Source organism: Taudactylus pleione, unplaced genomic scaffold (assembly GCF_031769625.1).
Source record: "Taudactylus pleione unplaced genomic scaffold, aTauple2 ptg000016l, whole genome shotgun sequence".
Taxonomy (NCBI): domain Eukaryota; kingdom Metazoa; phylum Chordata; class Amphibia; order Anura; family Myobatrachidae; genus Taudactylus; species Taudactylus pleione.
The window spans coordinates 17,538,887-17,565,099 of record NW_028284418.1 but is presented as its reverse complement, the minus strand read 5'-3'; the positions used below and the strand labels follow the sequence as shown (position 1 = coordinate 17,565,099).

Below are 26,213 nucleotides of genomic sequence, written 5' to 3'. Positions count from 1 at the left end.
CACATGCACAGTGCAGATGGGAAATGTCAAGGAGCAGAGTGCAGACCAGTGTGAGCTGCCACAGGTCTGCTGGGAAAGACAAGAAATTGTATAAGGAGTTATCGCTGAAGTTGTGAGAAGCCAGAAGCCACTGAGTACCCATTGGTCACCACGTGATGTAACGTACCAGCCAATCAGCTCCTAACTGCCATTTTTCAAACACAGCTTGTGACATGGCAGTTAGGAGCTGATTGGCTGGAACCTTATCACCATTCACTTTATCTCCTAACACAGTTTAGTAAATAGACCCCTGAGAGTCATAGACAGTGTGTCAGCCTAGGAGCCGCAGTTGAGATCCATGTAGACTGTGAGTGCATAAAAGACTGTAAAAGGAATACATTCCTTCTGAGGTGCAATGAGATACTGAGAATTAGTGACTGATACTGAGAATTGCTAAGAGATTTGCTAAGAGATATTGAGATCTGCTATATCTTAAGTACTTTGTAATCCATACTTGTGCAAGAGACTAAGTTTGCATGAACAGTGAGATACATAGCTTGTTTAAGATACTAGAGAAGCAGTGTCTGAGTTTGTCAGTATAAAGAGTAGAAGCCATTTTATTTGAATACTGCGTTATTGCTACTTTGCAGTACTGAAGATAATTGGGACATATTACAAGTGGAACTATGTTTATTATAAAGATGAGTGGTTAACTTTTTGAGAAAATCAAACAAGCGAACTTAGGGTTTCTGAGTTGATCCGAGTCCTGCCTCATATCTTCCTACCAAGCGGTTAATTCAGCAATGTTTGCAGATGCAACAACCATCTCACAAAATTGCAAGCAAACACAGAACTGCATCAGTACTCACTACAGAACCCATCAGTACTCACTTGCGTATGTAATCGCAATAGCAAACTAGAACGCAAATACAAATGCAAACAGGCATGCTAGCAACTGATCAAGATCCTGCATAACTGAGGACTTGAACCAGTTTTTATAACAACATTTGATGTTGTTGGTTTGTGCACACATAATTAATGCAATTAGAGCCCTTTGAGTTGACCAATTGTTCCTAATTACCTACATGAAAAGACTAGTTGTACAAAGGCACATTTGTTTATGTGAACAATCTGTGTGCAATTTGTTATTATGATATACAACTAGAAAAAAGATACAGGTAGATAGAACTCCATATTATTTTTAATTAAAGCATATTGTTTTAATTAATTTAATATTAGTTATGTGTCTAATATGTTTTATTTTCTTGCTGTGTGTATTGTTACTAGATCCATAATTCTAAGATATATTAAGCTAACCTATAATAATCACACAACACATGATATATTAAATTTAACAGTCTTTATTTATAACAAGTGTGCAACATTTTTGTAAATTATTTTTGTGTAAAAAAATTATTAAAATACATAAAAATAAATTATTGCATTAAATTTAAAATTGTGTCCACCGAATTCTGGATCTGGCTCAAATATTGTTTTATTTTTAACATTTCGGCCAAAAGTGCTTTTTACACCTCAGGCCTATGATGTTAAGCATCTGAAAAAAAAACAAAAAAATATCGGAATAAGCTCGTCATTTTATTTACAAATGCACACAATAATATAAAATATACATTTATGCATACAATTTATTGTTGGAAAGATTATTTTAAAAAATATATATCACAGTTTAAATAAGTCTGTCAGTTAATTTTGAGATCCATGGTTTACACTAAATTGCTGGGTCAGACCCAGTATTTGAAGAAGGTTCCAAACCTGGTCAGACCTGGGACATCCCGCCTTCAAATTGCTGCCACTTTTATATCTAGTAGAAAGCTATGATTTAGCTGTGTGTAAACAGATTATAAGTTTGCTAGGACCCATTCTGCACATGTTCAGAATGGTTTTTGTGCATGTATAGTACTTAACTTATGGTCTCATTTATAATTGATTTTTAACATTCACAATGAGTAATAAAATATGTTGCATTGATAAATGGTGCAGAAGGCAATCATCTACAAAATGTCATTTTGCAAACAGATGGCAGTTGGTAGCTGATTAGCTGGAGCACCATTATCATAATCAACAAGTTGGAACACTCCTTGTGAATGTTACAAACTCTGTGATAACTTAAGCCCTTAGGAGCAAATTATGATTTGTCTATAGACTAAGGGCCTCATTCAGAGATGTACATTCGCCCCAATATGAATACACATATATGATGTTTTTGGGTCTGTGTCTGCACATGATCCGTTCTGTGCATGTGCACAACAGGTCCTATGAGCTTCCTTGCAGAACCCCCCCATCCCACAGCATGATTGACAAGGCACGGCATAGGGGTGTGTCTGGGTGCCATTCGAGGTGTGTCGTATTTATTTTCTAAGAGGGAAGAGGCCAGGGTCTGCATTGATGTAGGCAGATTCCTGGCCACTTGCAAGACCAGGCACCGGCTAGGCTGCAGGAAACTTTAGCTCCTGCAGTCTGGCCAAAGGGACAACAATCTCAATCGATGGTCGAGAGTGTTCCAATGGTAATCCCAGGCTGCCACCTAGGTCACAGCAATGGGCTTAGGCAGATGCAGCAAGTAGGTATCTGACACCTTCTACATTTGCATCTGAGATGGATAGATTTGCTTGTGTGTGGCTTTTCAAATCTGTCCATCTCAGGCCCTTAGATAGGCCTGATAAGTGTGCATCTTCACTATACATGTTCCAATGTAAGTGCTGCAAATGCAAATATTATTTATACATGTGGTGTAAAGTTTGACTGCTTTATCATGTACCTTAAGCCACATTTTGGTTGTCTCCAAGATTCATGGATGGCTCAGAAAAACCACTTTGTCCTGGGGTGGAGGAGATGGCGTAAGTAGACTCCCCGATAAACTAGAGTGGGCATGGGAGGGAGACTGGAGAGGGGAAGGAGAGTGGGCAGGGGAAGGGGAAAGGACAGGGGAGGAGGAGAGGACAGAGGATGAAGAGTGGGCAGGGGAGGGATAGTGGGCCGGGGAGGGGGAGAGCAGCTCACTGTCGTCCTAGAAAGTAAAAAAAAAGTCAATTTAAGAAAATAATTGGACATCATTTTTTTAGAAAAAAAACAAACTAGAAATTCCTGTCAAGTTATATATACTGAAACAGTAAAGATGAGCCAAAATTAAGTTGGCATGAAGTAATTAGAAGTAATATCATAACTAATATTTAATTACTGAGTGGTCTTATCATACAATTAGAGATGGAAATGTTGGCAACGTGACTCATTGGTATAAATTGATGGATTTATATTCCGATTTCTCTAACTGTCTTATCTCTCAGGATTTTAATCTCACAGCTGTCTATTTTAGGCATTTGAATAATACTTCAAAGTTGTTTGGATACATCAGTTGCACTAAATGAAGGAAATTTGAAGACAAATATAATCATTACTTGTTAAATGTACCTGGCTTCTTTTGCATTTTATCTCACCTTTTCATGACTTTGGATAAAGTTTTGAATGACATTCCAGATATGACAGCTAAAATATTTTAAAGTGTACAGCAAGTTGTAGGATGACAGAGCTATTCAAGCTGCTGGAATCTATTCCCACTGCTGCCATATTTATTCTCCAAGGAGAAGATCCAGTGATATATATCAAAGTGGTTTCCTAAAGTAGATAAGGTATAAAAGAAGCTAAATTTGGTTGGTGGAAGCACACCCTAAGCTGTCACATGCAGTAGCTCAAAACAATTTATCATGGTTTTAATGGTTTTCTCAAACCTTTTTTAGAACTATCTAAAATGTATTGTTGCTCTCAAAAAGTGGCTTTGAATATCTCTGCTATCTACATCATGCATCTAGCAAGCATCTCAATTTTTGGATATGTCAGTTAAAACAAACGAAAAGTAATTGAGAAAGTAAAAAAATATTTTCTCATCAATATTACCTAGAAAATAATTGATGTTTTTATCTTTCACTGAATTCTTGAATTAGCATATTGTTTATCATTTCATAGACTTTTAACATGACACTTTCCAAGTGTTTGCTTTAAAACAAAATTAAACATTTAAATTGTAGCAATCTTAATTAAATGAAAGATCTGTGAGGTAAGAGCTCTATGTGTGCCTGTGGTAGCATGGTCTAAGGAGCTGGATTTATGCTCCAGTCTCTTCGGAGGCGGGGGTTCAAATTCCACTTGCTGCCATTCTTCTTTTCCAAAGAATTGATGATTGATCAGATATTAACCAACTGATAAAGGTTGGTGATAGTATCCTGCATTAGCCACCGAGTTCTATACAGTTCATCATAGTTGCAACAGTCTTCTCATACCTTTAAATTAATGATTTCTGCTAACAGTAAAGATATTCAAATTTTAATTTTGCATGAAGTAATTATGTGCCCTATCAGAACTAATATTTTATTACTTCATGCATCTCAATTTCTTTTGTTATTTCAATGGAAATAAACAAAATGCAATTCAATAAAAAATATTAAATTCTCATCGATTTTATGTTTAATAATGAACTTTCTTTTAACATTTGCTGATATCTTTTCAATTAATACTTTAAAATAAAAAAACCTTTTAATTTTGATGTTCTAGATCTGTGAGCTACCCTAAAGATATGCACAGTTGGTAGTATGGCCAAGAGGTCTAAGGCGCTGGATTAAAACTCCAGTCTCCTCGGAGGCGTGTGTTCAAATCCCACTGCTGCCATCTTTATTATACAAAGAGTAGGCCAGTTATTGATGTCAAAGTGATTCTTTTTTTCCGTTAGGATATTACCAGCTGAAGTTGGTTGGTGGAAGATTCCTCTAGCTACTCAACAGTTCATCATTGTTACAAGAGACTTCCCAAATGTTTTAAAAATGTTATCTGCTAACAGTAAAGATGAGCCAAAATTAAATTAGCATGAAGTAATTAGAAGTAATATCATAACTAATATTTAATTACTGAGATGTCTTATCATACAATTAGAGATGGAAATGTTGGCAACGTGACTCATTGGTATAAATTGATGGATTTATATTCCGATTTCTCTATCTTTCCTATCTTTCTGGATTTTAATCTCACAGCTGTCTATTTTAGGCATTTGAATAATACTTCAAAGTTGTTTGGATACATCAGTTGCACTAAATGAAGGAAATTTGAAGACAAACATAATCATTACTTGTTAAATGTACCTGGCTTCCCTTGCATTTTATCTCAGCTTTTCCTGACTTTGGGTAAAGTTTTGAAAGACACTCCAGATATGAGAGCTAAAATATTTTAAAGTGTACAGTAGGTTGTAGGATGACAGAGCTATTCAAGCCACAGGAATCTAATCCCACTGCTGCCATATTTATTCTCCAAGGAGAAGATCCAGTGATATATATCAAAGTGCTTTCCTAAAGTAGATAAGGTATAAAAGAAGCTAAATTTGGTTGGTGGAAGCACACCATGAGCTGTCACATGCAGTAGCTCAAAACAATTTATCATGGTTTTAATGGTTTTCTCAAACCTTTTTTAGAACTATCTAAAATGTATTGTTGCTCTCAAAAAGTGGCTTTGAATATCTCTGCTATCTACATCATGCATCTAGCATGCATCTCAATTTTTGGATATGTCAGTGAAAACAAACGAAAAGTAATTGAGAAAATAAAAAAATATGTTCTCATCAATAGTACCTAGTAAATAATGGATGTTTTTACCTTTCACTGAATTCTTGTATTAGCATATTGTTTATCATTTCATAGACTTTTAACATGACACTTCTTTCCAAGTGTCACTTTAAAACAAAATTAAACATTTAAATTGCAGCAATCTTAATTATATGAAAGATCTGTGAGGTAAAAATTCCATGTGTGCCTGTGGTAGCATGGTCTAAGAAACTGGATTTATGCTCCAGTCTCTTTGGAGGCATGGGTTCAAATTCCACTTACTGCCATTCTTCATTTCCAAAGAATTGCTGATTGATCAGATATTAACCAACTGATAAAGGTTGGTGATAGTATCCTGCATTAGCCACCGAGTTCTATACAGTTCATCATAGTTGCAACAGTCTTCTCAAACCTTTAAAATAATGAAATCTGCTAACAGCAAAGATATTCAAATTTTAATTTTGCATGAAGTAGTTATGTACCCTATCAGAACTAATATTTTATTAATTCTTGCATCTCAATTTCAATTTTTATTTCAATGGAAATAAACAAAATGCAATTCAATAAAAAATATGAATTTCTCATCGATTTTATGTTTAATAATGAACTTTCTTTTAACCATTGCTGATATCTCTTCAATTAATACTTTAAAACAAAAAAAACTTTTAATTGTGATGTTCTATATCTGTGAGCTACCCTAATGACATACTCATGTGGTAGCATGGCCGAGCGGTATAAGGCACTGTGTTAAGGCTCCAGTCTATTTGAAGGTGTGGGTTCAAATCCCACTGCTACCATCTTTATTATACAAAGAGTAGGCCAGTTATTGATGACAAAGTGATTCTTTTTTTCCATGAGATAGCATATTACCCAGCTGAAGTTGGTTGGTGGAAGATTCCTCTAGCTACTCAACCGTTCATTATTGTTACAAGAGACTTCCCAAATGTTTTAAAAATGTTATCTGCTAACAGTAAAGATGAGCCAAAATTAAGTTGGCATGAAGTAATTAGAAGTAATATCATAAGTAATATTTAATTACTGAGTGGTCTTATCATACAATTAGAGATGGAAATGTTGGCAACGTGACTCATTGGTATAAATTGATGGATTTATATTCCGATTTCTCTAACGTTCCTATCTCACTGGATTTTAATCTCACAGCTGTCTATTTTAGGCATTTGAATAGTACTTCAAAGTTGTTTGGATACATCAGTTGCACTAAATGAAGGAAATCTGAAGACAAATATAATCATTACTTGTTAAATGTACCTGGCTTCTTTTGCATTTTAACTCAGCTTTTCCTGACTTTGGGTAAAGTTTTGAATGACATTCCAGATATGAGAGCTAAAATATTTTAAAGTGTACAGCTGGTTGTAGGATTACAGAGCTCTTCAAGCTGCTGGTATCAAATCCCACTGCTGCCATATTTATTCTCCAAGGAGAAAATCCAGTGATATATATCAAAGTGCTTTCCTAAAGTAGATAAGGTATAAAAGAAGCTACATTTGGTTGGTGGAAGCACACCATAAGCTGTCACATGCAGTAGCTCAAAACAAGTTATCATGGTTTTAATAGTTTTCTCAAACCTTTTTTAGAACTATCGAAAATGTATTGTTGCTCTCAAAAAGTGGCTTTGAATATCTCTGCGATCTACATTATGCATCTAGCAAGCATCTCAATTTTTGAATATGTCAGTTAAAACAAACAAAAAGTAACTGAGAAAATTAATAAAATCAGTTCTCATCAATATTACCAAGTATAACATGGATGTTTTTACCTTTAATTGAATTCTTGTATTAGCGTATTGTTTATCATTTCATAGACTTTTAACATGACACTTCTTTCCAAGAGTCGCTTTAGAACAAAATTAAACATTTAATTTGCAGCAATCTTAATTATATGAAAGATCTGTGAGATAAGAACTCCATGTGTGCCAGTGGTAGCATGGCCGAGCGGTCTAAGGCACTGGATTTAGGCTCCAGTCTCTTCGGAGGTGTGGGTTCAACTCCCACTGCTGCCAATATTTTTTTCAAAAGAATTGATGATTGATCAGATATTAACCAACTGAAAAAGGTTGGTGATAGTACCCTGCATTAGCCACCAAGTTCTAAACAGTTCATCATAGTTGCAACAGTCTTCTCAAACCTTTAAAATAATGATATCTGCTAACAAAAAAGAAGTTCAAATTTTAATTTTGCAAGAAGTAATTATGTGACCTATCAGAACTAATATTTTATTACTTCATGCATCTCAATTTCTTTTGTTATTTCAATGAAAATCAACAAAATGCAATTCAATAAAAAGTATGAATTTCTCATCGGTTTTATGTTTAATAATGAACTTTCTTTTAACCATTGCTGACATCTTTTCAATTAATACTTTAAAACAAAAAAACGCTTTATTTTTGATGTTCTAGATCTGTGAGCTACCCTAACAACATGCACATGTGGTAGCATGGCCGAGCCGTCTAAGGCGCTGGATTAAGGCTCCAGTCTCTTTGGAGGCGTGGGTGCAAATCCCACTACTGCCATCTTTATTATACAAAGAGTAGGCCAGTTATTGATGGCAAAGTGATTCTTTTTTTCCATTTGATAGGATATTACCCAGCTGAAGTTGGTTGGTGGAAGATTCCTATAGCTACTCAACAGTTCATCATTGTTACAAGAGACTTCCCAAACGTTTTAAAAATGTTATCTGCTAAGAGTAAAGATGAGACAAAATTAAGTTGGCATGAAGTAATTAGAAGTAATATCATAACTAATATTTAATTACTGAGTGGTCTTATCATACAATTAGAGATGGAAATGTTGGCAACGTGACTCATTGGTATAAATTGATGGATTTATATTCCGATTTCTCTAACGTTCCTATCTTTCTGGATTTTAATCTCACAGCTGTCTATTTTAGGCATTTGAATAGTACTTCAACATTGTTTGGATACATCAGTTGCACTAAATGAAGGAAATCTGAAGACAAATATAATCATTACTTGTTAAATGTACCTGGCTTCTTTTGCATTTTAACTCAGCTTTTCCTGACTTTGGGTAAAGTTTTGAATGACATTCCAGATATGAGAGCTAAAATATTTTAAAGTGTACAGCAGGTTGTAGGATGACAGAGCTATTCAAGCTGCTGGAATCAAATCCCACTGCTGCCATATTTATTCTCCAAGGAGAAGATCCAGTGATATATATCAAAGTGCTTTCCTAAAGTAGATAAGGTATAAAATAAGCTAAATTTGGTTGATGGAAGCACACCATAAGCTGTCACATGCAGTAGCTCAAAACAAGTTATCATGGTTTTAATAGCTTTCTTAAACCTTTTTTAGAACTATCTAAAATGTATTGTTGCTCTCAAAAAGTGGCTTTGAATATCTCTGTGATCTACATTATGCATCTAGCAAGCATCTCAATTTTTGAATATGTCAGTTAAAACAAACAAAAAGTAACTGAGAAAATTAGAAAATCAGTTCTCATCAATATTACCAAGTAAAACATGGATGTTTTTACCTTTCATTGAATTCTTGTATTAGCGTATTGTTTATCATTTCATAGACTTTTAACATGACACTTCTTTCCAAGAGTCGCTATAAAACAAAATTAAACATTTAATTTGCAGCAATCTTAATTATATGAAAGATCTGTGAGATAAGAACTCCATGTGCGCCAGTGGTAGCATGGCCGAGCTGTCTAAGGCACTGGATTTAGGCTCCAGTCTCTTCGGAGGCGTGGGTGCAAATCCCACTGCTGCCAATCTTATTTTCCAAAGAATTGATGATTGATCAGATATTAACCAACTGAAAAAGGTTGGTGATAGTACCCTGCATTAGCCACCAAGTTCTAAACAGTTCATCATAGTTGCAACAGTCTTCTCAAACCTTTAAAATAATGATATCTACTAACAAAAAAGAAGTTCAAATTTTAATTTTGCAAGAAGTAATTATGTGCCCTATCAGAACTAATATTTTATTACTTCATGCATCTCAATTTCTTTTGTTATTTCAATGAAAATCAACAAAATGCAATTCAATAAAAAGTATGAATTTCTCATCGGTTTTATGTTTAATAATGAACTTTCTTTTAACCATTGCTGACATCTTTTCAATTAATACTTTAAAACAAAAAAAACCTTTAATTTTGATGTTCTAGATCTGTGAGATACCCTAACAACATGCACATGTGGTAGCATGGCCGAGCAGTCTAAGGCGCTGGATTAAGGCTCCAGTCTCTTTGGAGGCGTGGGTGCAAATCCCACTACTGCCATCTTTATTATACAAAGAGTAGGCCAGTTATTGATGGCAAAGTGATTCTTTTTTTCCTTTTGATAGGATATTACCCAGCTGAAGTTGGTTGGTGGAAGTTTACTATAGCTACTAAACAGTTCATCATTGTAACAAGAGACTTCCCAAATGTTTTAAAAATGTTATCTGCTAAGTGTAAAGATGAGACAAAATTAAGTTGGCATGAAGTAATTAGAATTAATATCATAACTAATATTTAATTACTGAGTGGTCTTATCATACAATTAGAGATGGAAATGTTGGCAACGTGACTCATTGGTATAAATTGATGGATTTATATTCCAATTTCTCTAACTTTCCTATCTTTGTGGATTTTAATCTCACAGCTGTCTATTTTAGGCATTTGAATAGTACTTCAACATTGTTTGGATACATCAGTTGCACTAAATGAAGGAAATCTGAAGACAAATATAATCATTACTTGTTAAATGTACCTGGCTTCTTTTGCATTTTATCTCAGCTTTTCCTGACTTTGGGTAAAGTTTTGAATGACATTCCAGATATGAGAGCTAAAATATTTTAAAGTGTACAGCAGGTTGTAGGATGACAGAGCTATTCAAGCTGCTGGAATCAAATCCCACTGCTGCCATATTTATTCTCCAAGGAGAAGATCCAGTGATATATATCAAAGTGCTTTCCTAAAGTAGATAAGGTATAAAAGAAGCTAAATTTGGCTGATGGAAGCACACCATAAGCTGTCACATGCAGTAGCTCAAAACAAGTTATCATGGTTTTAATAGTTTTCTCAAACCTTTTTTAGAACTATCGAAAATGTATTGTTGCTCTCAAAAAGTGGCTTTGAATATCTCTGCGATCTACATTATGCATCTAGCAAGCATCTCAATTTTTGAATATGTCAGTTAAAACAAACAAAAAGTAACTGAGAAAATTAGAAAATCAGTTCTCATAAATATTACCAAGTAAAACATTGATGTTTTTACCTTTCATTGAATTCTTGTATTAGCGTATTGTTTATCATTTCATAGACTTTTAACATGACACTTCTTTCCAAGTGTCGCTTTAAAACAAAATTAAACATTTAATTTGCAGCAATCTTAATTATATGAAAGATCTGTGAGATAAGAACTCCATGTGCGCCAGTGGTAGCATGGCCGAGCTGTCTAAGGCACTGGATTTAGGCTCCAGTCTCTTCGGTGGCGTGGGTTCAAAACGCACTGCTGCCAATCTTATTTTCCAAAGAATTGATGATTGATCAGATATTAACCAACTGAAAAAGGTTGGTGATAGTACCCTGCATTAGCCACCAAGTTCTAAACAGTTCATCATAGTTGCAACAGTCTTCTCAAACCTTTAAAATAATGATATCTGCTAACAAAAAAGATGTTCAAATTTTAATTTTGCATGAAGTAATTATGTGCCCTATCAGAACTAATATTTTATTACTTCATGCATCTCAATTTCTTTTGTTATTTCAATGAAAATCAACAAAATGCAATTCAATAAAAAATATGAATTTCTCATCGGTTTTATGTTTAATAATGAACTTTCTTTTAACCTTTGCTGACATCTTTTCAATTAATACTTTAAAACAAAAAAACCCTTTAATTTTGATGTTCTAGATCTGTGAGCTACCCTAACAACATGCACATGTGGTAGCATGGCCGAGCAGTCTAAGGCGCTGGATTAAGGCTCCTGTCTCTTCAGAGGCGTGGGTGCAAATCCCACTACTGCCATCTTTATTATACAAAGAGTAGGCCAGTTATTGATGGCAAAGTGATTCTTTTTTTCCATTTGATAGGATATTACCCAGCTGAAGTTGGTTGGTGGAAGATTCCTATAGCTACTCAACAGTTCATCATTGTTACAAGAGACTTCCCAAACGTTTTAAAAATGTTATCTGCTAAGAGTAAAGATGAGACAAAATTAAGTTGGCATGAAGTAATTAGAAGTAATATCATAACTAATATTTAATTACTGAGTGGTCTTATCATACAATTAGAGATGGAAATGTTGGCAACGTGACTCATTGGTATAAATTGATGGATTTATATTCCGATTTCTCTATCTTTCCTATCTTTCTGGATTTTAATCTCACAGCTGTCTATTTTAGGCATTTGAATAGTACTTCAACATTGTTTGGATACATCAGTTGCACTAAATGAAGGAAATCTGAAGACAAATATAATCATTACTTGTTAAATGTACCTGGCTTCTTTTGCATTTTAACTCAGCTTTTCCTGACTTTGGGTAAAGTTTTGAATGACATTCCAGATATGAGAGCTAAAATATTTTAAAGTGTACAGCAGGTTGTAGGATGACAGAGCTATTCAAGCTGCTGGAATCAAATCCCACTGCTGCCATATTTATTCTCCAAGGAGAAGATCCAGTGATATATATCAAAGTGCTTTCCTAAAGTAGATAAGGTATAAAATAAGCTAAATTTGGTTGATGGAAGCACACCATAAGCTGTCACATGCAGTAGCTCAAAACAAGTTATCATGGTTTTAATAGCTTTCTCAAACCTTTTTTAGAACTATCTAAAATGTATTGTTGCTCTCAAAAAGTGGCTTTGAATATCTCTGTGATCTACATTATGCATCTAGCAAGCATCTCAATTTTTGAATATGTCAGTTAAAACAAACAAAAAGTAACTGAGAAAATTAGAAAATCAGTTCTCATCAATATTACCAAGTAAAACATGGATGTTTTTACCTTTCATTGAATTCTTGTATTAGCGTATTGTTTATCATTTCATAGACTTTTAACATGACACTTCTTTCCAAGAGTCGCTATAAAACAAAATTAAACATTTAATTTGCAGCAATCTTAATTATATGAAATATCTGTGAGATAAGAACTCCATGTGCGCCAGTGGTAGCATGGCCGAGCTGTCTAAGGCACTGGATTTAGGCTCCAGTCTCTTCGGAGGCGTGGGTGCAAATCCCACTGCGGCCAATCTTATTTTCAAAATAATTGATGATTGATCAGATATTAACCAACTGAAAAAGGTTGGTGATAGTACCCTGCATTAGCCACCAAGTTCTAAACAGTTCATCATAGTTGCAACAGTCTTCTCAAACCTTTAAAATAATGATATCTACTAACAAAAAAGAAGTTCAAATTTTAATTTTGCAAGAAGTAATTATGTGCCCTATCAGAACTAATATTTTATTACTTCATGCATCTCAATTTCTTTTGTTATTTCAATGAAAATCAACAAAATGCAATTCAATAAAAAGTATGAATTTCTCATCGGTTTTATGTTTAATAATGAACTTTCTTTTAACCATTGCTGACATCTTTTCAATTAATACTTTAAAACAAAAAAACCTTTAATTTTGATGTTCTAGATCTGTGAGATACCCTAACAACATGCACATGTGGTAGCATGGCCGAGCAGTCTAAGGCGCTGGATTAAGGCTCCAGTCTCTTTGGAGGCGTGGGTGCAAATCCCACTACTGCCATCTTTATTATACAAAGAGTAGGCCAGTTATTGATGGCAAAGTGATTCTTTTTTTCCTTTTGATAGGATATTACCCAGCTGAAGTTGGTTGGTGGAAGTTTCCTATAGCTACTCAACAGTTCATCATTGTTACAAGAGACTTCCCAAATGTTTTAAAAATGTTATCTGCTAAGTGTAAAGATGAGACAAAATTAAGTTGGCATGAAGTAATTAGAAGTAATATCATAACTAATATTTAATTACTGAGTGGTCTTATCATACAATTAGAGATGGAAATGTTGGCAACGTGACTCATTGGTATAAATTGATGGATTTATATTCCAATTTCTCTAACTTTCCTATCTTTGTGGATTTTAATCTCACAGCTGTCTATTTTAGGCATTTGAATAGTACTTCAACATTGTTTGGATACATCAGTTGCACTAAATGAAGGAAATCTGAAGACAAATATAATCATTACTTGTTAAATGTACCTGGCTTCTTTTGCATTTTATCTCAGCTTTTCCTGACTTTGGGTAAAGTTTTGAATGACATTCCAGATATGAGAGCTAAAATATTTTAAAGTGTACAGCAGGTTGTAGGATGACAGAGCTATTCAAGCTGCTGGAATCAAATCCCACTGCTGCCATATTTATTCTCCAAGGAGAAGATCCAGTGATATATATCAAAGTGCTTTCCTAAAGTAGATAAGGTATAAAAGAAGCTAAATTTGGTTGATGGAAGCACACCATAAGCTGTCACATGCAGTAGCTCAAAACAAGTTATCATGGTTTTAATAGTTTTCTCAAACCTTTTTTAGAACTATCGAAAATGTATTGTTGCTCTCAAAAAGTGGCTTTGAATATCTCTGCGATCTACATTATGCATCTAGCAAGCATCTCAATTTTTGAATATGTCAGTTAAAACAAACAAAAAGTAACTGAGAAAATTAGAAAATCAGTTCTCATAAATATTACCAAGTAAAACATTGATGTTTTTACCTTTCATTGAATTCTTGTATTAGCGTATTGTTTATCATTTCATAGACTTTTAACATGACACTTCTTTCCAAGTGTCGCTTTAAAACAAAATTAAACATTTAATTTGCAGCAATCTTAATTATATGAAAGATCTGTGAGATAAGAACTCCATGTGCGCCAGTGGTAGCATGGCCGAGCTGTCTAAGGCACTGGATTTAGGCTCCAGTCTCTTCGGTGGCGTGGGTTCAAAACGCACTGCTTCCAATCTTATTTTCCAAAGAATTGATGATTGATCAGATATTAACCAACTGAAAAAGGTTGGTGATAGTACCCTGCATTAGCCACCAAGTTCTAAACAGTTCATCATAGTTGCAACAGTCTTCTCAAACCTTTAAAATAATGATATCTGCTAACAAAAAAGATGTTCAAATTTTAATTTTGCATGAAGTAATTATGTGCCCTATCAGAACTAATATTTTATTACTTCATGCATCTCAATTTCTTTTGTTATTTCAATGAAAATAAACAAAATGCAATTCAATAAAAAATATGAATTTCTCATCGGTTTTATGTTTAATAATGAACTTTCTTTTAACCTTTGCTGACATCTTTTCAATTAATACTTTAAAACAAAAAAACCCTTTAATTTTGATGTTCTAGATCTGTGAGCTACCCTAACAACATGCACATGTGGTAGCATGGCCGAGCAGTCTAAGGCGCTGGATTAAGGCTCCTGTCTCTTCAGAGGCGTGGGTGCAAATCCCACTACTGCCATCTTTATTATACAAAGAGTAGGCCAGTTATTGATGGCAAATTGATTATTTTTTTCCATTAGATAGGATATTACCCAGCTGAAGTTGGTTGGTGGAAGATTCCTATAGCTACTCAACAGTTCATCATTGTTACAAGATACTTCCCAAACGTTTTAAAAATGTTATCTGCTAAGAGTAAAGATGAGACAAAATTAAGTTGGCATGAAGTAATTAGAAGTAATATCATAACTAATATTTAATTACTGAGTGGTCTTATCATACAATTAGAGATGGAAATGTTGGCAACGTGACTCATTGGTATAAATTGATGGATTTATATTCCGATTTCTCTAACGTTCCTATCTTTCTGGATTTTAATCTCACAGCTGTCTATTTTAGGCATTTGAATAGTACTTCAACATTGTTTGGATACATCAGTTGCACTAAATGAAGGAAATCTGAAGACAAATATAATCATTACTTGTTAAATGTACCTGGCTTCTTTTGCATTTTATCTCAGCTTTTCCTGACTTTGGGTAAAGTTTTGAATGACATTCCAGATATGAGAGCTAAAATATTTTAAAGTGTACAGCAGGTTGTAGGATGACAGAGCTATTCAAGCTGCTGGAATCAAATCCCACTGCTGCCATATTTATTCTCCAAGGAGAAGATCCAGTGATATATATCAAAGTGCTTTCCTAAAGTAGATAAGGTATAAAAGAAGCTAAATTTGGTTGGTGGAAGCACACCATAAGCTGTCACATGCAGTAGCTCAAAACAAGTTATCATGGTTTTAATAGTTTTCTCAAGCCTTTTTTAGAACTATCGAAAATGTATTGTTGCTCTCAAAAAGTGGCTTTGAATATCTCTGCGATCTACATTATGCATCTAGCAAGCATCTCAATTTTTGAATATGTCAGTTAAAACAAACAAAAAGTAACAGAGAAAATTAGAAAATCAGTTCTCATAAATATTACCAAGTAAAACATGGATGTTTTTACCTTTCATTGAATTCTTGTATTAGCGTATTGTTTATCATTTCATAGACTTTTAACAAGACACTTCTTTCCAAGTGTCGCTTTAAAACAAAATTAAACATTTAATTTGCAGCAATCTTAATTATATGAAAGATCTGTGAGATAAGAACTCCATGTGCGCCAGTGGTAGCATGGCCGAGCTGTCTAAGGCACTGGATTTAGGCTCCAGTCTCTTCGGTGGCGTTGGTTCAAAATGCACTGCTGCCAATCTTATTTTCCAAAGAATTGATGATTGATCAGATATTAACCAACTGAAAAAGGTTGGTGATAGTACCCTGCATTAGCCACCAAGTTCTAAACAGTTCATCATAGTTGCAACAGTCTTCTCAAACCTTTAAAATAATGATATCTGCTAACAAAAAAGATGTTCAAATTTTAATTTTGCATGAAGTAATTATGTGCCCTATCAGAACTAATATTTTATTACTTCATGCATCTCAATTTCTTTTGTTATTTCAATGAAAATAAACAAAATGCAATTCAATAAAAAATATGATTTTCTCATCGGTTTTATGTTTAATAATGAACTTTCTTTTAACCTTTGCTGACATCTTTTCAATTAATACTTTAAAACAAAAAAACCCTTTAATTTTGATGTTCTAGATCTGTGAGCTACCCTAACAACATGCACATGTGGTAGCATGGCCGAGCAGTCTAAGGCGATGGATTAAGGCTCCTATCTCTTCAGAGGCGTGGGTGCAAATCCCACTACTGCCATCTTTATTATACAAAGAGTAGGCCAGTTATTGATGGCAAATTGATTCTTTTTTTCCATTAGATAGGATATTACCCAGCTGAAGTTGGTTGGTGGAAGATTCCTATAGCTATTCAACAGTTCATCATTGTTACAAGAGACTTCCCAAACGTTTTAAAAATGTTATCTGCTAAGAGTAAAGATGAGCCAAAATTAAATTGGCATGAAGTAATTAGAAGTAATATCATAACTAATATTTAATTACTGAGTGGTCTTATCATACAATTAGAGATGGAAATGTTGGCAACGTGACTCATTGGTATAAATTGATGGATTTATATTCTGATTTCTCTAACTTTCCTATCTTTCTGGATTTTAATCTCACAGCTGTCTATTTTAGGCATTTGAATAGTACTTCAAAGTTATTTGGATACATTAGTTGCACTAAATGAAGGAAATCTGAAGACAAATATAATCATTACTTGTTAAATGTACCTGGCTTCTTTTGCATTTTATCTCAGCTTTTCCTGACTTTGGGTAAAGTTTTGAATGACATTCCAGATATGAGAGCTAAAATATTTGAAAGTGTACAGCAGGTTGTAGGATTACAGAGCTCTTCAAGCTGCTGGTATCAAATCCCACTGCTGCCATATTTATTCTCCAAGGAGAAAATCCAGTGATATATATCAAAGTGCTTTCCTAAAGTAGATAAGGTATAAAAGAAGCTAAATTTGGTTGGTGGAAGCACACCATAAGCTGTCACATGCAGTAGCTCAAAACAAGTTATCATGGTTTTAATAGTTTTCTCAAACCTTTTTTAGAACTATCGAAAATGTATTGTTGCTCTCAAAAAGTGGCTTTGAATATCTCTGCGATCTACATTATGCATCTAGCAAGCATCTCAATTTTTGAATATGTCAGTTAAAACAAACAAAAAGTAACTGAGAAAATTAATAAAATCACTTCTCATCAATATTACCAAGTATAACATGGATGTTTTTACCTTTCATTGAATTCTTGTATTAGCGTATTGTTTATCATTTCATAGACTTTTAACATGACACTTCTTTCCAAGAGTCGCTTTAAAACAAAATTAAACATTTAATTTGCAGCAATCTTAATTATATGAAAGATCTGTGAGATAAGAACTCCATGTGTGCCAGTGGTAGCATGGCCGAGCGGTCTAAGGCACTGGATTTAGGCTCCAGTCTCTTCGGAGGTGTGGGTTCAAATCCCACTGCTGCCAATCTTATTTTCAAAATAATTGATGATTGATCAGATATTAACCAACTGAAAAAGGTTGGTGATAGTACCCTGCATTAGCCACCAAGTTCTAAATAGTTCATCATAGTTGCAACAGTCTTCTCAAACCTTTAAAATAATGATATCTGCTAACATAAAAGAAGTTCAAATTTTAATTTTGCAAGAAGTAATTATGTGACCTATCAGAACTAATATTTTATTACTTCATGCATCTCAATTTCTTTTGTTATTTCAATGAAAATCAACAAAATGCAATTCAATAAAAAATATGAATTTCTCATCGGTTTTATGTTTAATAATGAACTTTCTTTTAACCTTTGCTGACATCTTTTCAATTAATACTTTAAAACAAAAAAACCCTTTAATTTTGATGTTCTAGATCTGTGAGCTACCCTAACAACATGCACATGTGGTAGCATGGCCGAGCAGTCTAAGGCGCTGGATTAAGGCTCCTGTCTCTTCAGAGGCGTGGGTGCAAATCCCACTACTGCCATCTTTATTATACAAAGAGTAGGCCAGTTATTGATGGCAAATTGATTCTTTTTTTCCATTAGATAGGATATTACCCAGCTGAAGTTGGTTGGTGGAAGATTCCTATAGCTACTCAACAGTTCATCATTGTTACAAGAGACTTCCCAAACGTTTTAAAAATGTTATCTGCTAAGAGTAAAGATGAGACAAAATTAAGTTGGCATGAAGTAATTAGAAGTAATATCATAACTAATCTTTCATTACTGAGTGGTCTTATCATACAATTAGAGATGGAAATGTTGGCATCGTGACTCATTGGTATAAATTGATGGATTTATATTCCGATTTCTCTAATGTTCCTATCTTTCTGGATTTTAATCTCACAGCTGTCTATTTTAGGCATTTGAATAGTACTTCAACATTGTTTGGATACATCAGTTGCACTAAATGAAGGAAATCTGAAGACAAATATAATCATTACTTGTTAAATGTACCTGGCTTCTTTTGCATTTTAACTCAGCTTTTCCTGACTTTGGGTAAAGTTTTGAATGACATTCCAGATATGAGAGCTAAAATATTTTAAAGTGTACAGCAGGTTGTAGGATGACAGAGCTATTCAAGCTGCTGGAATCAAATCCCACTGCTGCCATATTTATTCTCCAAGGAGAAGATCCAGTGATATATATCAAAGTGCTTTCCTAAAGTAGATAAGGTATAAAATAAGCTAAATTTGGTTGATGGAAGCACACCATAAGCTGTCACATGCAGTAGCTCAAAACAAGTTATAATGGTTTTAATAGGTTTCTCAAACCTTTTTTAGAACTATCTAAAATGTATTGTTGCTCTCAAAAAGTGGCTTTGAATATCTCTGTGATCTACATTATGCATCTAGCAAGCATCTCAATTTTTGAATATGTCAGTTAAAACAAACAAAAAGTAACTGAGAAAATTAGAAAATCAGTTCTCATCAATATTACCAAGTAAAACATGGATGTTTTTACCTTTCATTGAATTCTTGTATTAGCGTATTTTTTATCATTTCATAGACTTTTAACATGACACTTCTTTCCAAGAGTCGCTATAAAACAAAATTAAACATTTAATTTGCAGCAATCTTAATTATATGAAAGATCTGTGAGATAAGAACTCCATGTGCGCCAGTGGTAGCATGGCCGAGCTGTCTAAGGCACTGGATTTAGGCTCCAGTCTCTTCGGTGGCGTTGGTTCAAAATGCACTGCTGCCAATCTTATTTTCCAAAGAATTGATGATTGATCAGATATTAACCAACTGAAAAAGGTTGGTGATAGTACCCTGCATTAGCCACCAAGTTCTAAACAGTTCATCATAGTTGCAACAGTCTTCTCAAACCTTTAAAATAATGATATCTGCTAACAAAAAAGATGTTCAAATTTTAATTTTGCATGAAGTAATTATGTGCCCTATCAGAACTAATATTTTATTACTTCATGCATCTCAATTTCTTTTGTTATTTCAATGAAAATCAACAAAATGCAATTCAATAAAAAGTATGAATTTCTCATCGGTTTTATGTTTAATAATGAACTTTCTTTTAACCATTGCTGACATCTTTTCAATTAATACTTTAAAACAAAAAAACGCTTTATTTTTGATGTTCTAGATCTGTGAGCTACCCTAACAACATGCACATGTGGTAGCATGGCCGAGCCGTCTAAGGCGCTGGATTAAGGCTCCAGTCTCTTTGGAGGCGTGGGTGCAAATCCCACTACTGCCATCTTTATTATACAAAGAGTAGGCCAGTTATTGATGGCAAAGTGATTCTTTTTTTCCATTTGATAGGATATTACCCAGCTGAAGTTGGTTGGTGGAAGATTCCTATAGCTACTCAACAGTTCATCATTGTTACAAGAAACTTCCCAAACGTTTTAAAAATGTTATCTGCTAAGAGTAAAGATGAGACAAAATTAAGTTGGCATGAAGTAATTAGAAGTAATATCATAACTAATCTTTCATTACTGAGTGGTCTTATCATACAATTAGAGATGGAAATGTTGGCATCGTGACTCATTGGTATAAATTGATGGATTTATATTCCGATTTCTCTAATGTTCCTATCTTTCTGGATTTTAATCTCACAGCTGTCTATTTTAGGCATTTGAATAGTACTTCAACATTGTTTGGATACATCAGTTGCACTAAATGAAGGAAATCTGAAGACAAATATAATCATTACTTGTTAAATGTACCTGGCTTCTTTTGCATTTTAACTCAGCTTTTCCTGACTTTGGGTAAAGTTTTGAATGACATTCCAGATATGAGAGCTAAAATATTTTAAAGTGTACAGCAGGTTGTAGGATGACAGAGCTATTCAAGCTGCTGGAATCAAATCCCACTGCTGCCATATTTATTCTCCAAGGAGAAGATCCAGTGACATATATCAAAGTGCTTTCCTAAAGTAGATAAGGTATAAAATAAGCTAAATTTGGTTGATGGAAGCACACCATAAGCTGTCACATGCAGTAGCTCAAAACAAGTTATCATGGTTTTAATAGTTTTCTCAAACCTTTTTTAGAACTATTGAAAATGTATTGTTGCTCTCAAAAAGTGGCTTTGAATATCTCTGCGATCTACATTATGCATCTAGCAAGCATCTCAATTTTTGAATATGTCAGTTAAAACAAACAAAAAGTAACTGAGAAAATTAGAAAATCAGTTCTCATCAATATTACCAAGTAAAACATGGATGTTTTTACCTTTCATTGAATTCTTGTATTAGCGTATTTTTTATCATTTCATAGACTTTTAACATGACACTTCTTTCCAAGAGTCGCTATAAAACAAAATTAAACATTTAATTTGCAGCAATCTTAATTATATGAAAGATCTGTGAGATAAGAACTCCATGTGCGCCAGTGGTAGCATGGCCGAGCTGTCTAAGGCACTGGATTTAGGCTCCAGTCTCTTCGGAGGCGTGGGTGCAAATCCCACTGCTGCCAATCTTATTTTCCAAAGAATTGATGATTGATCAGATATTAACCAACTGAAAAAGGTTGGTGATAGTACCCTGCATTAGCCACCAAGTTCTAAACAGTTCATCATAGTTGCAACAGTCTTCTCAAACCTTTAAAATAATGATATCTGCTAACAAAAAAGAAGTTCAAATTTTAATTTTGCAAGAAGTAATTATGTGCCCTATCAGAACTAATATTTTATTACTTCATGCATCTCAATTTCTTTTGTTATTTCAATGAAAATCAACAAAATGCAATTCAATAAAAAGTATGAATTTCTCATCGGTTTTATGTTTAATAATGAACTTTCTTTTAACCATTGCTGACATCTTTTCAATTAATACTTTAAAACAAAAAAACCCTTTAATTTTGATGTTCTAGATCTGTGAGATACCCTAACAACATGCACATGTGGTAGCATGGCCGAGCAGTCTAAGGCGCTGAATTAAGGCTCCAGTCTCTTTGGAGGCGTGGGTGCAAATCCCACTACTGCCATCTTTATTATACAAAGAGTAGGCCAGTTATTGATGGCAAAGTGATTCTTTTTTTCCTTTTGATAGGATATTACCCAGCTGAAGTTGGTTGGTGGAAGTTTCCTATAGCTACTCAACAGTTCATCATTGTTACAAGAGACTTCCCAAATGTTTTAAAAATGTTATCTGCTAAGAGTAAAGATGAGACAAAATTAAGTTGGCATGAAGTAATTAGAAGTAATATCATAACTAATATTTAATTACTGAGTGGTCTTATCATACAATTAGAGATGGAAATGTTGGCAACGTGACTCATTGGTATAAATTGATGGATTTATATTCCGATTTCTCTAACGTTCCTATCTTTCTGGATTTTAATCTCACAGCTGTCTATTTTAGGCATTTGAATAGTACTTCAACATTGTTTGGATACATCAGTTGCACTAAATGAAGGAAATCTGAAGACAAATATAATCATTACTTGTTAAATGTACCTGGCTTCTTTTGCATTTTATCTCAGCTTTTCCTGACTTTGGGTAAAGTTTTGAATGACATTCCAGATATGAGAGCTAAAATATTTTAAAGTGTACAGCAGGTTGTAGGATGACAGAGCTATTCAAGCTGCTGGAATCAAATCCCACTGCTGCCATATTTATTCTCCAAGGAGAAGATCCAGTGATATATATCAAAGTGCTTTCCTAAAGTAGATAAGGTATAAAAGAAGCTAAATTTGGTTGGTGGAAGCACACCATAAGCTGTCACATGCAGTAGCTCAAAACAAGTTATCATGGTTTTAATAGTTTTCTCAAGCCTTTTTTAGAACTATCGAAAATGTATTGTTGCTCTCAAAAAGTGGCTTTGAATATCTCTGCGATCTACATTATGCATCTAGCAAGCATCTCAATTTTTGAATATGTCAGTTAAAACAAACAAAAAGTAACTGAGAAAATTAGAAAATCAGTTCTCATAAATATTACCAAGTAAAACATGGATGTTTTTACCTTTCATTGAATTCTTGTATTAGCGTATTGTTTATCATTTCATAGACTTTTAACAAGACACTTCTTTCCAAGTGTCGCTTTAAAACAAAATTAAACATTTAATTTGCAGCAATCTTAATTATATGAAAGATCTGTGAGATAAGAACTCCATGTGCGCCAGTGGTAGCATGGCCGAGCTGTCTAAGGCACTGGATTTAGGCTCCAGTCTCTTCGGTGGCGTTGGTTCAAAATGCACTGCTGCCAATCTTATTTTCCAAAGAATTGATGATTGATCAGATATTAACCAACTGAAAAAGGTTGGTGATAGTACCCTGCATTAGCCACCAAGTTCTAAACAGTTCATCATAGTTGCAACAGTCTTCTCAAACCTTTAAAATAATGATATCTGCTAACAAAAAAGATGTTCAAATTTTAATTTTGCATGAAGTAATTATGTGCCCTATCAGAACTAATATTTTATTACTTCATGCATCTCAATTTCTTTTGTTATTTCAATGAAAATAAACAAAATGCAATTCAATAAAAAATATGAATTTCTCATCGGTTTTATGTTTAATAATGAACTTTCTTTTAACCTTTGCTGACATCTTTTCAATTAATACTTTAAAACAAAAAAACCCTTTAATTTTGATGTTCTAGATCTGTGAGCTACCCTAACAACATGCACATGTGGTAGCATGGCCGAGCAGTCTAAGGCGCTGGATTAAGGCTCCTGTCTCTTCAGAGGCGTGGGTGCAAATCCCACTACTGCCATCTTTATTATACAAAGAGTAGGCCAGTTATTGATGGCAAATTGATTCTTTTTTTCCATTAGATAGGATATTACCCAGCTGAAGTTGGTTGGTGGAAGATTCCTATAGCTACTCAACAGTTCATCATTGTTACAAGAGACTTCCCAAACGTTTTAAAAATGTTATCTGCTAAGAGTAAAGATGAGACAAAATTAAGTTGGCATGAAGTAATTAGAAGTAATATCATAACTAATATTTAATTACTGAGTGGTCTTATCATACAATTAGAGATGGAAATGTTGGCAACGTGACTCATTGGTATAAATTGATGGATTTATATTCCGATTTCTCTAACGTTCCTATCTTTCTGGATTTTAATCTCACAGCTGTCTATTTTAGGCATTTGAATAGTACTTCAACATTGTTTGGATACATCAGTTGCACTAAATGAAGGAAATCTGAAGACAAATATAATCATTACTTGTTAAATGTACCTGGCTTCTTTTGCATTTTATCTCAGCTTTTCCTGACTTTGGGTAAAGTTTTGAATGACATTCCAGATATGAGAGCTAAAATATTTTAAAGTGTACAGCAGGTTGTAGGATGACAGAGCTATTCAAGCTGCTGGAATCAAATCCCACTGCTGCCATATTTATTCTCCAAGGAGAAGATCCAGTGATATATATCAAAGTGCTTTCCTAAAGTAGATAAGGTATAAAAGAAGCTAAATTTGGTTGGTGGAAGCACACCATAAGCTGTCACATGCAGTAGCTCAAAACAAGTTATCATGGTTTTAATAGTTTTCTCAAGCCTTTTTTAGAACTATCGAAAATGTATTGTTGCTCTCAAAAAGTGGCTTTGAATATCTCTGCGATCTACATTATGCATCTAGCAAGCATCTCAATTTTTGAATATGTCAGTTAAAACAAACAAAAAGTAACTGAGAAAATTAGAAAATCAGTTCTCATCAATATTACCAAGTAAAACATGGATGTTTTTACCTTTCATTGAATTCTTGTATTAGCGTATTGTTTATCATTTCATAGACTTTTAACAAGACACTTCTTTCCAAGTGTCGCTTTAAAACAAAATTAAACATTTAATTTGCAGCAATCTTAATTATATGAAAGATCTGTGAGATAAGAACTCCATGTGCGCCAGTGGTAGCATGGCCGAGCTGTCTAAGGCACTGGATTTAGGCTCCAGTCTCTTCGGTGGCGTTGGTTCAAAATGCACTGCTGCCAATCTTATTTTCCAAAGAATTGATGATTGATCAGATATTAACCAACTGAAAAAGGTTGGTGATAGTACCCTGCATTAGCCACCAAGTTCTAAACAGTTCATCATAGTTGCAACAGTCTTCTCAAACCTTTAAAATAATGATATCTGCTAACAAAAAAGATGTTCAAATTTTAATTTTGCATGAAGTAATTATGTGCCCTATCAGAACTAATATTTTATTACTTCATGCATCTCAATTTCTTTTGTTATTTCAATGAAAATAAACAAAATGCAATTCAATAAAAAATATGAATTTCTCATCGGTTTTATGTTTAATAATGAACTTTCTTTTAACCTTTGCTGACATCTTTTCAATTAATACTTTAAAACAAAAAAACCCTTTAATTTTGATGTTCTAGATCTGTGAGCTACCCTAACAACATGCACATGTGGTAGCATGGCCGAGCAGTCTAAGGCGATGGATTAAGGCTCCTATCTCTTCAGAGGCGTGGGTGCAAATCCCACTACTGCCATCTTTATTATACAAAGAGTAGGCCAGTTATTGATGGCAAATTGATTCTTTTTTTCCATTAGATAGGATATTACCCAGCTGAAGTTGGTTGGTGGAAGATTCCTATAGCTATTCAACAGTTCATCATTGTTACAAGAGACTTCCCAAACGTTTTAAAAATGTTATCTGCTAAGAGTAAAGATGAGCCAAAATTAAATTGGCATGAAGTAATTAGAAGTAATATCATAACTAATATTTAATTACTGAGTGGTCTTATCATACAATTAGAGATGGAAATGTTGGCAACGTGACTCATTGGTATAAATTGATGGATTTATATTCCGATTTCTCTAACGTTCCTATCTTTCTGGATTTTAATCTCACAGCTGTCTATTTTAGGCATTTGAATAGTACTTCAACATTGTTTGGATACATCAGTTGCACTAAATGAAGGAAATCTGAAGACAAATATAATCATTACTTGTTAAATGTACCTGGCTTCTTTTGCATTTTATCTCAGCTTTTCCTGACTTTGGGTAAAGTTTTGAATGACATTCCAGATATGAGAGCTAAAATATTTTAAAGTGTACAGCAGGTTGTAGGATGACAGAGCTATTCAAGCTGCTGGAATCAAATCCCACTGCTGCCATATTTATTCTCCAAGGAGAAGATCCAGTGATATATATCAAAGTGCTTTCCTAAAGTAGATAAGGTATAAAAGAAGCTAAATTTGGTTGGTGGAAGCACACCATAAGCTGTCACATGCAGTAGCTCAAAACAAGTTATCATGGTTTTAATAGTTT

At 33.9% G+C, this 26,213-nt stretch overlaps 3 non-coding genes across 3 annotated transcripts; all 3 read left to right on the top strand.

Moving 5' to 3' along the window:
- The first annotated feature begins 4,577 nt into the window (after window positions 1-4,577).
- Window positions 4,578-4,659, top strand: TRNAF-AAA (transfer RNA phenylalanine (anticodon AAA)). Its single transcript has one exon. It is a non-coding gene; the product is annotated as a tRNA-Phe (tRNA).
- Window positions 4,660-7,520: 2,861 nt separating this feature from the next.
- TRNAL-UAG (transfer RNA leucine (anticodon UAG)) lies at window positions 7,521-7,602 on the top strand. The gene has a single exon. It is a non-coding gene; the product is annotated as a tRNA-Leu (tRNA).
- A 10,310-nt stretch (window positions 7,603-17,912) lies between these two features.
- Window positions 17,913-17,994, top strand: TRNAL-UAG (transfer RNA leucine (anticodon UAG)). The gene has a single exon. It is a non-coding gene; the product is annotated as a tRNA-Leu (tRNA).
- The last annotated feature ends 8,219 nt before the right edge of the window (window positions 17,995-26,213 follow it).